This window comes from Lepidochelys kempii, chromosome 9, assembly GCF_965140265.1.
Source record: "Lepidochelys kempii isolate rLepKem1 chromosome 9, rLepKem1.hap2, whole genome shotgun sequence".
In the NCBI taxonomy this organism is placed as follows: domain Eukaryota; kingdom Metazoa; phylum Chordata; order Testudines; family Cheloniidae; genus Lepidochelys; species Lepidochelys kempii.
The window spans coordinates 67,605,959-67,620,441 of NC_133264.1; positions in this window are offsets into that span (position 1 = coordinate 67,605,959).

The window sequence follows — 14,483 nt, forward strand, 5'->3', positions numbered from 1 at the left end:
CTATGGATGTGTGACTAAAACCTGGAATAGAACTTGTAACAGGTATGTGGCCCTAGCCTTTTGTCTGTTCCATTGCCGAGCTTTAGTTGATTAATCAATTCATTTTTCAAATTATCTCCTTGAGTCAGGAAATCTTTGAATTCATCCTCTTTTGTCTCAGGTTGCAGATGTCTTCAGAAATACATTTGGTAAGTGTAATGCATCTGACCACATACAGCTGGGTTAAACTGTCAGCCAGATTTCTCTCTGCATCAGATGAAGGGGTTGAATATGCTATTAGCAGCACATTGGGTTTCTTTTGCTTTGTATTGGATGTAGATGAAAAGTCTTCCAAATGGTCTTCCTTTTGAATATAGTTCTTCCCTGTGGATCACACCTAATACAAATTCCTGGATGGGTTTAACTGAGAGATACAATGTTGGATTGTATTGCTGGATCTGTCTGTTGGTTTTATTGTTGCTGATAATGGCTCCAGCATAGAGAAAAAGCATTGTGCACATCTCCTGCTTTGCCCACAGCTTGAACTTGATTGTGTACTCTGTCATGAGAAAGTCAGGGGAAATAGAAGCTCTTACTTGTGAAACAAACTCTATATAATATACACACTCAACTCCGCTATTCCAGCAAGAAATGAGTGTTTGCAGAAATTTAAAAAGGAATTGGGTTAGTCTTTATACCCTCTTGTACCCTTTACAGGTACCAATGCATTTTCTGTTAAGAGTGAAAACTATTTATAAAAGCAACGCATTCTGGAAAATAATATTGGTGACAACCCTCCTCCATGCTGTTCTCGGCTGCTTTTTTTCAGGGAGAAAGTGCAGACCCGTTCCTCTGTGAGATAAATCCCTACGGGAATGTAGGGTAATTCACTTGATTAAGAGCCTCAGATTCATACAGAATTTAATCAGCATGAAATTGCAGGAAAGCAGACTCCCAACCACTTGGCGGTAAAAGCGCAGAACAAAAAATAGACTTACATTGTATCTTCCATCTCGGTGAGGTATGCAATGAGTTAACTATCTGTGAAGTAATTCTTGTCTTAAAACAAAAGCATGACTCACAGCTCAGAAGAAATGAAAAATAAAATACCTTGCTGTAATTTTTCTTTATTACTGGAAGGCATTCAATATTAACTGTGATGTCAATGCATGTGGAGAATGCTATAGTCAGGCAAGATTTTAAGAGATTAAATTACTGTTTGGGAAAGGTTTAGAGAGAACTGAAATGTTAGTATGCTGGGTATTTCTCTTTGTATTTCACAGGGTTACAGAGCTTACAGATCAGGTATCCAGCCTGGGTAAACAAGACAGAGTATTTTAATGTCTATCTTGACAGAGAGCAAGAGAAGCTGCTGAGCCTGAATAGGAGATAAGCAGTTTTTAATTCTTATAAGCAGCTAAACTTCCCTTCCTTTCCCCTCTCCACAACACCTGCTCTTATTAACTGACTTGCATAACATAAGGTGTTTTTGCTTAATATTTCATTAATACTGTCACAGTTTCAGTGTTAGCTTCACCTTTGATCTCCCCCTCCCCATCTTCCTCTTAAGGTTTCCTGCTCTCAGCCAACGTCTCTCCACTTCACCATGGGTTTCCCTGGGAGGTCTGACACAAGTCTGGCACATGTGGTTTACCTCTCAGGGGCTAAAACAGTGAACACTGTTAGGTCAAAGTCTTTCCAACCCTTCCATAAGGATTTGGGCAACCTGTCTGCTGCTGGATCAGGAGATGGCCCATACTCAGTTTAAGCATGGGCTATGTATTCAAAAGTCCTTTGTATTTCTGTTTGGTCTCCAGAGAATTCAGTTTGAACCGGAATATGTGAGCCTCCCCCACCTCTCTGAAGGTGTTAGAATCTGAGTGATTTGCCTTAATTATCCCCTACTCTTTCACTTCCTGGAGGACCTTTACTCTGCCCCTGTGGAGTGCATACAATTCCTGGCAAATAATGATACATAAACTAGTCATACACTTCAAACAAAATGGTCTCCCAAAGATACTGCAGAAAGTTGTCCTATTGGTCACAAATACAAGCAGGAAATAACTTTTTTTCAATTTAATAGTAAGAATAAAGGCAATGAATGAGTTGCAAATTTTGCTATTGGTCGCATATGGGCAACTCCCATTGAGGTCAGTGGGAATTAATGCATGTAGCCACAGGCTGAATGTGACCCAAGTAGTCTGTATTATACTGTGTTACTGCACTCACTGGGCCAGATTCTGTTCTCCTTTATAGCAGTGTAAATCTGGAGTAACTAAATCAGTAGAGCAATTAATTCCCAATTTATGCTAAATTAATTGTGAGCAAAATCTGGCCTTCAGGCCTATTGTCCAGGCTATCCCTCTGGCACAGGTTAGGGTAACATTGTATTAATTGTCCTATCATAGTCTGAACAAACCTTAACTGCAGGTTCATTGTCTTGGTCTGAAGGGTTGTGGTGTTGGTACAGGAAAAAGGGAGGAGATAGAATAGCAGAGGAACAAAAGTGTCGGTCTGTTACTTTAAATTGAAAGCTGTATGTACCCTTCAACTCCTAATACTCACTGGATTTTCATAATCCATCCTTAAAAAGGAGGAAAAGCACTTGTATTTCTCTCAAAGCCATGAAGACCACTTTTTCCATGCTTTGCTGTAACTTCCTTCCCTAAGTAACAAATAACCATTTTCCAGCTTCCCAGGGAAGGTCAGCAGCAAGAATCCCAGTTGAAAACATTTTTGTTGAAGTGGTGCCTCTCTGAGGTTAAAAGGAAATGGTAAGCATAGACAAGGCAGCTGTTAATTTCCCTTTCTTTCTGTGTCAATTCCAGTTAGAAAGCAGCAAAGGCTGAACAACTCAGCTCCTGCTGAGACCCTAGAGAAAACAACTGAGGATGAAGGGAAACTATATGTATTTCCTCTCAGTTTCCCTTGGGTTTGCTTGCACTTCCCCTACACAGCTTAACTCCACCTTGCCGACACCAACCTTGCATTATGATAGGGAGGAGGAAAACACCTTTCCTCATTCAGCAAGCACGGCTATTGTTTCTAGATTTCAGCCACATATGAGCCAGAAAATAGTACCTGAGCTAGATTTAGGTTCTACCCGGAATCAAAATAATAAGGTTATATCTGGGGACCTTAATCCAAACATATATATTCCGCACAGGTTGAAGGAATTCAGATTCTAGGTGGTTCTTAGGCCCAACTCCATGTGAAATCTTGCTCAGTCCTCATTAGGGTCAGTGAAATGGTACGCCTGGAACTCTCTGACACAGATCCTTCTCCTTCTCTCTGCATCCAAATTCCTCCCCCCCTCCGCACTGTTTCATCCACCCAGGAGATCACTACAACTGACATAAGATGGAAGCAGAGCTAAAATGAGAGTGGTTGAGCAAGAGATCAAGGCACCAATTTGAAAAGAAACATAAACAGACAGATGCTATTGCTTATCTTTAATAGTAATGAACTTCAAGGTGCCTATCATTAATCTCTGCTTGATGGAATTAGAACTGTGTATTTGTGTTTCATAGGCTCTGTATGGCTGGCAGCAAATGGGCCTGTGCTGTGCATCACAAGGGTAGAATTCTGTCTATGTAGAGTTCTAAATAACTGTGGTGTGCATTACAGTGACAACCATGAAGTCCTAGGTGGCCACAGGTTTCTGGCAAATGTCATGGTGGACACATTTTAATGTCAAGAAGATTTGAAGAGTCAAGTAGGATAATATATTTCTGTGCCTGGATGGAGACAAATTAAAGTGTAACAGCCCGTGTTGGGCTCTGTCCATATAAAATGAATCTACCCCAAAGGAGAATACCACTCACCAAAAAAGAAGAGAGAAAATAATTCCCAGCTCCTAGTTTTTCTAACTAAGAAAGTTAGCATAGAAGAATACACATCCTCTCCACTTTCTCTGTTAGTCCTTCTCAGCATTGCACTCAGCTGGTGGGGGATCCAGTAAAAAGAACTGTCAGATTGGATCACTTGTATGATAACTTAACAGAAAATATAAGTGTTCAATCTTCTTTTTAGTGTCTTTGCCTTTCAGTGGAATGAAGATCCTGTGAAGTGCAGACAAGTTTGTGCAGGTGGTTCTAAAATATATTTTGTATTGTGTGTTTCAAATAAAATAAAATATTCTATACTTGAGATAACCTACTGTAGTGCCAGAAACTTTACCAAGTCTGTATGTTTCCTGACAGTGGCTTGGGTTTATTTATGAATATCTCTACTGTGTATAATTAGCAATAAAATAGGAAGCATCCAAAGTGAGTCTGATGCAGCACAAAATTTTAGAACTCCAATTCCCATTTTAATGCAGCAAAATATTTTGCTAAATTAACCAAACATTTACAAATTTGCCTTACAACTTTTTCATGCATTCAAAGGAGACCTGAATTTTCTGAATCCTAATCTACATAATCAGGCTGGGGCTCATGTTGTGAAGTGTCAGGAAGATGACAGCTTCAACTGAAAGACAACTCATAGATGTGACCCTAGTGAGAAAGCGACAGTATTTGTAAACACAATGATTTTTTAAAAATTCTAATATAAGTTCATAAGGAGTAGATATTTAATATTCTGTGGCATTATAGCTAGCTTTTTAAAAGTACTGGTTAAAAATAAAAATTACATATTTAAATTTATATAATGTTTTATATATTTATAAGTATATTTTAAAATATATATATATAGAATAGTCAGGGAGTCAGTAAAAATTCATCATTGGGTATAAAATGGTATAACAAAAGATCCATTACTAGGGTAACTTTTGTTTTTGTCCCACTCCCAACAGCAGTTGCTCAATTTTTACATTTCAACTTTTATTTAGTATCTCCAACAAACAAGGCAGACTGCATCTAGTAACCATGTATTACTGTAAACTGCATAATAACTTAATGACTATAAACTCATTGGTAGTGGACACTTAGAAGGTTGTCAGAGTACCACTTAATGGCACTTTTGCATCTTACTTTTTCTCTACTATCACTTGGGCATTTGCTGATGACTCTCAGTCAGGAGGACCTGTTAGTAGAGTAGGATGAATTACTAATTGGCTACCTCCCAACTTCCCTGTGCCTTCCAATTTCATTTTGATAGAGTTTGTTCATTATAATTCTCTTGAATTTGATGCCTCAGCTTCCCCTTTGATAGGATCTTCCCTATCAAAACAAAGTATTGATAATATGAGCATAAAAAGGAGGACTTAAAAGCATGAAAGTAAAATTTTGTTGTCCCAGGTTGATGGGAGCTTCTTGAATCCAAGTGCAAAGACTCTCAATTATAGTACTTAGATATGAGCATGACTGAACAGGTAGTGACATAATACTGACTGAAATCTATGGGCCAGATTCCTAGCAGGTGTAAACTGGCATAATTTCAGCTGAAGATCTGGCTACATAATTTTGTACCTACATAAACAAGGCTCCATGAAAAGCTTGTCATGGATTCTTGGAGGTGGTCTCTTCTCCAATTGTTCCAAATTCTTGGTCAAGTAATCTGTTTAGGACATGATGACAAATGCTTGCTTGTTTTTGATGAATATTTAATTTTACTTTTTAGATTTCCCCCTTTAAGTTAATGCTGTCTTTTTCCTTTTCTAAGTTTCCTGGTCAAGGTGAGTACTGCTGACCAAACAGGGAAATTTTGATGGTCCCTATTTCTTTTTGTGAAGTGTTGCAGAGCTGTAAAAAGAAAAAACCTGATGAACAAAGAAGCCAAAAGAAAAATAAATGTTGGATCTAATGAAGTGGCAAATCATGCTCATCTTACTTGTGTGATCAGCAGCACTGATGTAGAGAGAGCAGTGTCAGGCCTTTGATGTAATTAGGATAAGTTCCAAGGTACAAATAATCTCAATTTTGGTAGTGATAGAAATATAAAACTTTCAGTTCACCATCATTACAGCAACCAAAAATCTAATCACCATATGTTTTTGGTGTGTTGGTCTGAAATCCAGATATGTATTTGAGTTGTAAGACCATCACTAAGGGCTTGTCTACATGAACATCAGTTTGCGACAAGTTGAGGTATGAATCTACCCCACACTAGCTTGCTAGGAATAACTGTGTGTGTGGACCCTGCTAATGTGTATTAACAGTTTGTTAATATGCTTGTATCTAGTCATCTTTGAAACAGGCTTAAGTTACACATTGATGACTCTGTTCAAGATCTAGTTCTTTGGGGCAGGGGCTATCTTTGAATGCACTTGATGACCATCCAGCACAATGGGCGGCGGGGGAGGGGGTGGTGGTGTCCTAATTCTACTCAAAGCATCTGGGGACTAATGTAATATAAATACTTGTAGTAATAATCTAACCACCTCCAGAAAAGGAAAAAGGCAGAGAGATGGTATGTTGGTCTCTAGACAGCTGGTGGAAAAGAAGCTGGAGGGAAATGTTGAGCAAGAATGGGCTTTCCTTGAGCTGAATGTGAAAATTCTTTAAAGTGCCTAGACTGCAGGTGCCTCTATGATTCTATGGGGTACTGGAGTACCTTGTCCAGATGGTGATGGATTTGTACAATGAATCCATGACAAAAGTGCAATACCCTTCAGTGGTGGGCTCCCCAGTGGACCAACGCTTAGTCCATTATTATTAATAATTACAATGGACTTCACAAGTAAGCAAATCAACATGGAAGATGGTACAAAGTTGGTCTATTGCTAATGTGGTCTGTGCTAATGGCCAATAGAAAGATATGGTCCAGGCAACCAATATCTGGAATAGGGAACTAATAAACTATGGCCTCAAATGAGGAAATAAAGGACTGACACCATGTAAATGATTCATATGAAACCAAGACAGATGAATATCAACATAGAGGGCCAGCAGCTGGGCTTCTGTGTTTAAGTATCTTGAGGGCTGGATAGCAGAAAATTGAGACATTGACAGAGAACACCAAGCAAGACTGCTGACTGTGTGGGAATATTGGTGCAAGGTAAGTTTAGTGATTTATGATAAATGGATGCTCAGACTGCTTAATGGACAGCTTTTACAAATCCATGATAATATGAGCTATTCTTCATGGACCAGAGCCATGGGTGACCAAAGTGAGGCACTTAAGAAAACTCAAAGACACTGAAAAGAAATGTTTGAGGTCAGTGAATCTGGTAATGTTGGTGGATCACATGAGGGTTGATGTCATCAGGAGTGAGCCCAAGGTCTGTGGTATCAGAGAAGCTGCAAGAGAGGATGCTGAGATGGTATGGTACAAAAGATGGATGAAGGGAATCCTGTGTAGGAGGAACTTGAGACTAGAGTTTGTGGGCAGAAGAACAAGAGGACGTCAAAAAAACTGTGGATAGACTGTGTATGGAGGATGGAATGGATATGGAGGGGGCATTGGTTTGGCAAGCCTGTAAAAGAGTGATCCAGCATCCTGACCCCAGCTAGTTGGGAAAAGGGGAAGAATAAAAATCTAACAATTCTCTGAACAGAAAATAACGCCTAATAATACAAATAAGTTGGAGCATTCTAAAGAGATCACAATGTGGGTATGCTCATTGTCAGCTACAGTGCAGAGAAGCTAAATCATTGTGCTGCATACTTTGAAATTAATAATGTTGGCTGTCTTGCTGATTGCATTTTTTTTCTTTGTTGAATAAAAATATATTGTACATAATAGATATTGGAGGAGGTCTGAATTGGTTCATAAAACTTTGTAGGCTTGAAAATTGTTAGGGTATTTTAACTGTCCAGTGCTGGTAGCTGCAAGATATCTTGAATTACATTCTTCCCTGAAATAGTGCCTTAGACGTCTGGATACCCAGTGCTGATGCTGACAACTGACAATTTAGCGTAGAAAGACTGGGTAGCCCATGTAGTATATGTGAAATACTGTTGGTGAAATTCTGGCTGTGATGAAGTCAGTGGCAAAACTCCCATTCGTTTCAATAGGGCCAGGTCAACTGCCGCCTCGTGGCATCTGCAATAAAGAACTCTTATTGTCCCAAGTCTTCTCTACCTGCCAACTTTGCCATGTTCAGGACAATAAGAGCAAGGGTATACTTGCAAGGTGATGATTTTATGAAATGGTATTTAAATATTGATTGTGGGTGCTTCTCAAGTCTCTTCCAAAAGATATCCAGCTGTCTTGAGTACCCAGTATTGTCTTGAGAGGTGCAGGGCTTCCAGTGTATGTGTTTGTATATAATATTTAAAACCTATACAGTTCAACATGGCACTGATTATTTTGAGACGATAGTTCTGATTAGGAGGGAAGTTAGATTATTTCTAATAATCTTAAACCTGCTTTTAACTCTGTCATTCTTGGGCATGTCTCCTAACTTCTGCTTCCTTTTTTGGACCTGTAAAATGGTCTAATAAAATCTCTTGAGGGTGTGTCAATATTTGCAAAGCATTGGAAAATTTAAAATGCTATTTGACTACTATTAACAAAAATATGCATTAGTAAACCTATCAATATTTACTCATTAGTATTATTGTTTACGTCTTTGTAAATATTGTTACTTACCATGTATGCCTGATAAAATTCCTCTGAAGTATCTGCCACTGTCAGACAGGATATTAGACTCGATGGACCAATTTTTTTTGATCTTGTATGGCACTTTCTATGTATTATATATATACTGTTTATGTGAAAGTGAGATGTTAAATCTCTCAAAAAACATCAGTCTTTGAAAGATCTTATTTTTGGGGCTTAGTTTTTAGTAGTGATCATGTAAGCTGTTTTTATAGTCTCATACATTAGTAATTTAACACTACTTAGTATAGATTGGCCTAACAATTTACACATGGGCATGGGGAATAACACTCATGATTTTTCTGCTTCCAAAATGTATCACTTGCAACAGAGACCTGGTCTACACTAGGAAATTAGGTCAGTATAACTGCATTACTCAGGGGTGTGAAAAATCCACACCCTCTGAGTGACACAATTAAGCTCTGGTGTAGACAGCTCTAGGTTGATGGGAGAATTCTCCTGTTGACCTAGCTACTGCTTCTCAGGCAGGTGGAGTACCTGTGCCAGTGGGAAAAGCCCTCCTATTGCCATAGGTAGCATCTTCACTGAAGCACTACAGCTGTGCCACTGTAGCATTTTAAGTGTAGACAAGCCCTGAGAAAAGTCTTTGTTGGTGATTAATGCACAATAATAGCAGCTGTATGTTGTCTACATGGCAGCCAATCACTTTTGAGCAGGTCTGACACACTGCAGCTGGTGGGCTGTGATACATACTGCAGGAACTAATTCTGCTCTGTTAAATTGGGTCTGCAGAGGTATAACTGGGAGCAAAAAACACACAAGCTAGTGCAATACCATGACTCCTTAAGGAGCTTGAAACTTAAGCTTCACAAAAGGTTTCACTGGTGATAATTAGAATGTTATGTTAACCCCGTGAAATAATTGTTGATTATCTCCAGAGAGATGAAGCATAGCTTCTGCACTAATGTGTGTCTTCTCTTTATTGAGGTTTGTTCATATTAAAATTCATGTCCCTTACCAGTTTCCCCCATTTTTTTGTCCTTTGAGTGGCCATAATGAAAAGTACAAATTGCCTAATCAAGCTTTATAGTACTAAGAACAGAGGGCATCTTTTTGAAGTCATTCTAGGCATACATCCTATGCCATCAAAATCAGCAGTATTGTTAATGAAAATTGCTTTACACAGCACTGTCACTTGAAAGAGCTGCTCTTTTCTTCCTTCACCCGCCCATCCCAATGACAATCATTCAAAAATGTGGAAATAAAGATACAGAGTATGTGGATTGTCAGCACCTGTCCAATTGAAATGGCATGGCCAAAATGGTACATTTTGCATTCAAAGCTATAAATATGAGACATAGCTCTGCATTTGATAAATCATGGCTTCTTACAGAAAAACTGGATTGAGAGGCTGTCAGCTGGTATTGCAGTCTAGTGTTATGGGCTCAGAGGTTGCAATTTGTTCTCTTCTAAGGCACAATTGTATGCCATCTGGCAAGGGTCTGCATGGGAACAAAGTGTCCATAATATGCTATCAATATGAATAAAAGATAATAAAAGACTTTCAAAACAATAACCCTCCCCAAACACACAGACATAAAACCCCCACTCCAGTAACTATTTCAACATATCTGTGATAATTCAATCATTCTGTTACATTTCATCACCTATTTCCTCTCTTCTGTGCAGCTCCTTGACTGAAAATATGTATTGCTAGCTGGTGGTATTGGTCAACATGTATCTTCTCAACATGAAAGTTGCTCAGTTTTTCAAATTACGGTAGATTAATTATTTCATATTCACTAAATTAATTACATGCTCAAGAAGTCTTCTCTTGATCCCTGTTTATTTTTGTCTCTTCAGGTACAGTGGGTGTTTTTTTTTTAAAGGGGCATTCACCACACACTTTGGACTTGACTCTAGATTTGCAGATTGTCTCCTGTTAAATGCAGATAATATCTCAAGTACAGTGGTAACAGTAAGAAACACTGTGCAATCAACATTGACAGGGAGATTTGAATAATACTGCAGGGGATTTAGCCACTCACATTCTATTTAGGACCCTCCCACCCATAGGCTCCGACTCCAGGGTTGGAGCACCCATGGAAAAAAATTAGTGAGTGCTTAGCAGTCACCGGCAACCAACTTCCTCCCTTTCCCCCAGCACCTCCTATTCACTGGCAGCCCCACCGATCAACTCCCCTCCCAGCGCCTCCCACCTGCTGTGATCAGCTGTTCTGTGGCATGCAGGAGGAACTGAGGGGATGGGGAGGAATGGAGATAGGGTGTGCTTGAGGGAGGGGGTGGAACTGGGTGGGAAGAGGTGGGCCCGGGGTAGAGCAGAGGTGGAAAGGAGCAGGGCCTGGGGAAGGCAGCGGGTGGGGCGTGGCCTGGGGCAGAGTGCGGGGTTGAGCACCCCTGTGGACCGGAGGAAGCCACCGCCTGTGCTCCTACCTCTCAGGGTCCTAGAACTTGGACTCCATCCTGAGCCCAAACATCTACTCCGCAATTAAACATCCCTTTAGCCCAAGTGCCATAAGCCCCAGTCAGCTGGTACAGGCCAGCCCTGGGTGTCTAATTGTAGTGTCAAACTAACCTAACTCTTATATCCCCTGCACGGTTTTGAAAAGCTCTTCTGCAGTGTTGAATGTCTCCCATGTATCTAATTGTCTGTGCTACACTGGGCCTAAATCTCAGCTGCTATGTTCCTGTGTTTGTGGTGGGAAGGGTTTGGAAAAGGTTGTTTTAACCTAACTTTGTGCTCCTTATGCTATGAGGTGATGACAAGGCCTGTCTAGCTTCTGGTGTAAGACAGAGTACCCTGAGGGTTGCTTTAATTGGTGCACTACTTTCTATGGCCCCGGGAAACAGGATAGCTGCAGTGCAGTGCATGCAGGCTATTGCTGATTCAGATGGGCTCTCATGCTTGGTTGCTCCAGAGATAACAGAGCAGAAAAGCTCCAGCTGGGGAGGGCAGGAGAGGAAGCTCACGTGGGTGAGCCATAACTGAGCCATAATTGTGACAGTCAGTTTGGATTCCATTTCCACCTCAGCATCCACCCACCTCCCAGCATCTTATACATTGTCTGCATGACTTTCCCCACACTGCCACAGCCTGGTTTCTGTTGAATGTCAGTACTGTACATCCACGCTCTCCCTGGAGGTTGCCATCTCATCTGACACATAAACTGTTTTTTCCTTTCCTCTCTGCCAAGAGTACGAAGGAAGCCCACAGCAGAGCCACCATTGCTCACTCAGTCGCCATGATGAACCCCTCTAACAGAGCCGGCACTGACTCATGGCTCGGGCATCCAGCAATAAGTCTTCTGCACTCTCTCATCCAGTAGGTGGAGCCTGCAGAGACTCAGCACTCAGGCATGCTGCAATAGTCTCTCCTAGGGCAGGGCCTGGGTCTGGGTCAGATGACCCCCAGGCATAGGTATTTCACTGACCACACCAGAGCTGCAGGTTAGTCTGTGCACCAGCACTACTTGGCTAGGAAACCTCGTGCTGCCTCGTGGTGTTACAGACTCTGTAGGCTTCCAGCCACCTCTTGATCCAGTCCCTGTTCTTGCCTGCTTTAGCCTTGCCTATCCCCTACTCAACCGTGCTCTAGCCCTATTTAATGATCCCCACCAGCCTGCACTGCCTCCTCACTCCCCAGACTCTTGGAATGAATCTCACCCAGCTTCGACCTTTGGCCTGCATCTGGACTCCAATTATGATCCTGATCTGGCAGTCTACAGACACTGAGTTCAATTCAACACCACCAGACCTCAGTTTCAACGGTGCTCTCAGCCCAGTCCCAACTCTACAGCTGGCTTTGACTCTTATACGAGCACTTGACTATGTCTTTAACCACTAGGCTTGACTGCCTTGAACTTAGAACCTGACAAACAGCTTGACAGCTAAGGAGTTACTTCACACAAAGAATTCTTTGCTTTCCCTGCAGGACAAAACTAAGTTCAACTTCTTACCTTCTCTACCAATCAGATCTCTCTACTGCTCTCTTCAAATCTTGTCTCTGGCTTCTTCCTAACTTCCATATAGAATTCAAGCTTCTCCTTTTTGCTTTCCAAGTGCTGAAAAGTCTTTAGTTTCTGTTCTTCTTTCTTACTAGTTCCTTCTTTTTCCACAATGGATTAACAGTCTATAGAAGAACCAAGTATCACCAAATTCTAATAGAATTGAAAAAAAAGAACAGTCATAAGAAGTCAGCTGCTAAACTGCCTACCGTAGCCCATAGGCTCACCTTTACTATATTCACTGCCTTGCCTTCTTTATATTTAGCTGCTTTCATTACATTCAACTGTAACACAAGAAACCCACAGGTCTCTGGTAAAACATTAACTGAAGCATAAGTTAGCATAAGTGTGGTTAAGCAGGCTGTAACCCTTGGCATAGATCAGTGGTTACCTTTAGATTTTAAGAACTAAGGAGAGTTTGCTCAAAAGTAGATATAGAACAGTTCCTACAGTGTGCGTGTTGCAACTGAGCACATTGAGGTTCCCAACTATATAGTAAATTTAATAATACTGAGCCTGATCTTGGGACAAGAACCTGTCAACCCCCCAAAATGATTGCTGGGAATTCTTAGGTAATCAAAGTAATTAATACATAATCTATAGATCTGGCTGAACTACACAGACAATGCTGTGTCCCAGACATATATCAACAAAATTCTGAGGTAGATGTCAAAGCTACCACCTTTGCTGGGGCTACACATACCTTGGGGACTCCACTAAGCACGATGCACGTTGGAGTCCTATAACTGTCTGAATGCCAACTGAATATATTAGCCATACTTTGCAATATTAACTTCTCTTCTGATTCTATTCGTAAAGGTGAAGAAAGGCTGGTGAAAACAAATCAAGTTAAATAACTTCAGAATAAAAAAAAATTATGTGGCTGCTGCCTTGCTCACTATTCCAAACTGAATCACTGTCACAAGAAAAATACAGTACAGTCCAATGAGAGGACTAAGGAATTTAAAAGATACCATTGAATTTGACCATTCCATTTATATCACTTATTAATTGCATGGCACTTTTATTAACATCTATAAATTCCAGCTGCAAATGTTTACCAAACCTTATCAGCCAATTACAATTATATGCAATCTCACTATATATGTCATTAATATGGGTTTGATGAATATTGAGTGGCTGCAAAATTTGAGGATTTCTTTCACCTGGTTTTGCAAATGTATGCCAGGCCTCCTGCTGGCTCTTTTCCAACACTGGCAATCCTACACAACCCATGTTGATTTATCAACACTTGGGGATAGTCATGATTGGTGGTGGGTGAACCTCATGTACTGATGGAATTCAGGTTTTGGTTTAGTTAAGTATCTAAAACAGTGGTGGGCAACCTGTGGCCCGACAGGGCAATCTGCTGGCGGGGCACGAGACAGTGTTTACATCGACTGTCCGCAGGTACGGCCTCCCACAGCTTCCAGTAGCTGCGGTTCGCCGCTCCCATCCAATGGAAGCTGCAGGAAGTGGCAGCCAGCATGTCCATGCAGCCCATGCCACTTCCTGCAGTTCCCATTGGCTGGAAATGGTGAACACGGGTGGCTGTGCCTACTCACAGTTGATGTAAACGCTGTCTCGCGGCCCGCCAGCGGATTACCTTGACAGGCCGCAGGTTGCCCACCACTGATCTAAAAGATACTCATCTACCTAACTTATTCATTCAAGATTATTTAGTCTTGAACTTTCATGTCACAAGATTACTGGCACATAAAAACTTCTGATCTCAAATGGAAATATCACAAAACCTTGTTTCTTAATTGCTTCCAATTCTGGTGCCATCTGGAAAGTGAAGGAACTTATTTGAACATTTTAACATCTTAACATTTTTTTGATCTTGAGATTGGTCATTGAAAAGGGTCAAGGTATGGAATGAGTGGGAGCGCTGGAGAGAGCTTTTTCCAACCAATTTGTCCTGCCTTAATTTAGGTGCTCTGTATCTCCTTTTCGTTTGTTAATTGAGTGGTACTGGGCTATCCATTTGCCCTGTATGAAAGACAATGCGGAAAGGTCAAGAACAAATGCTGA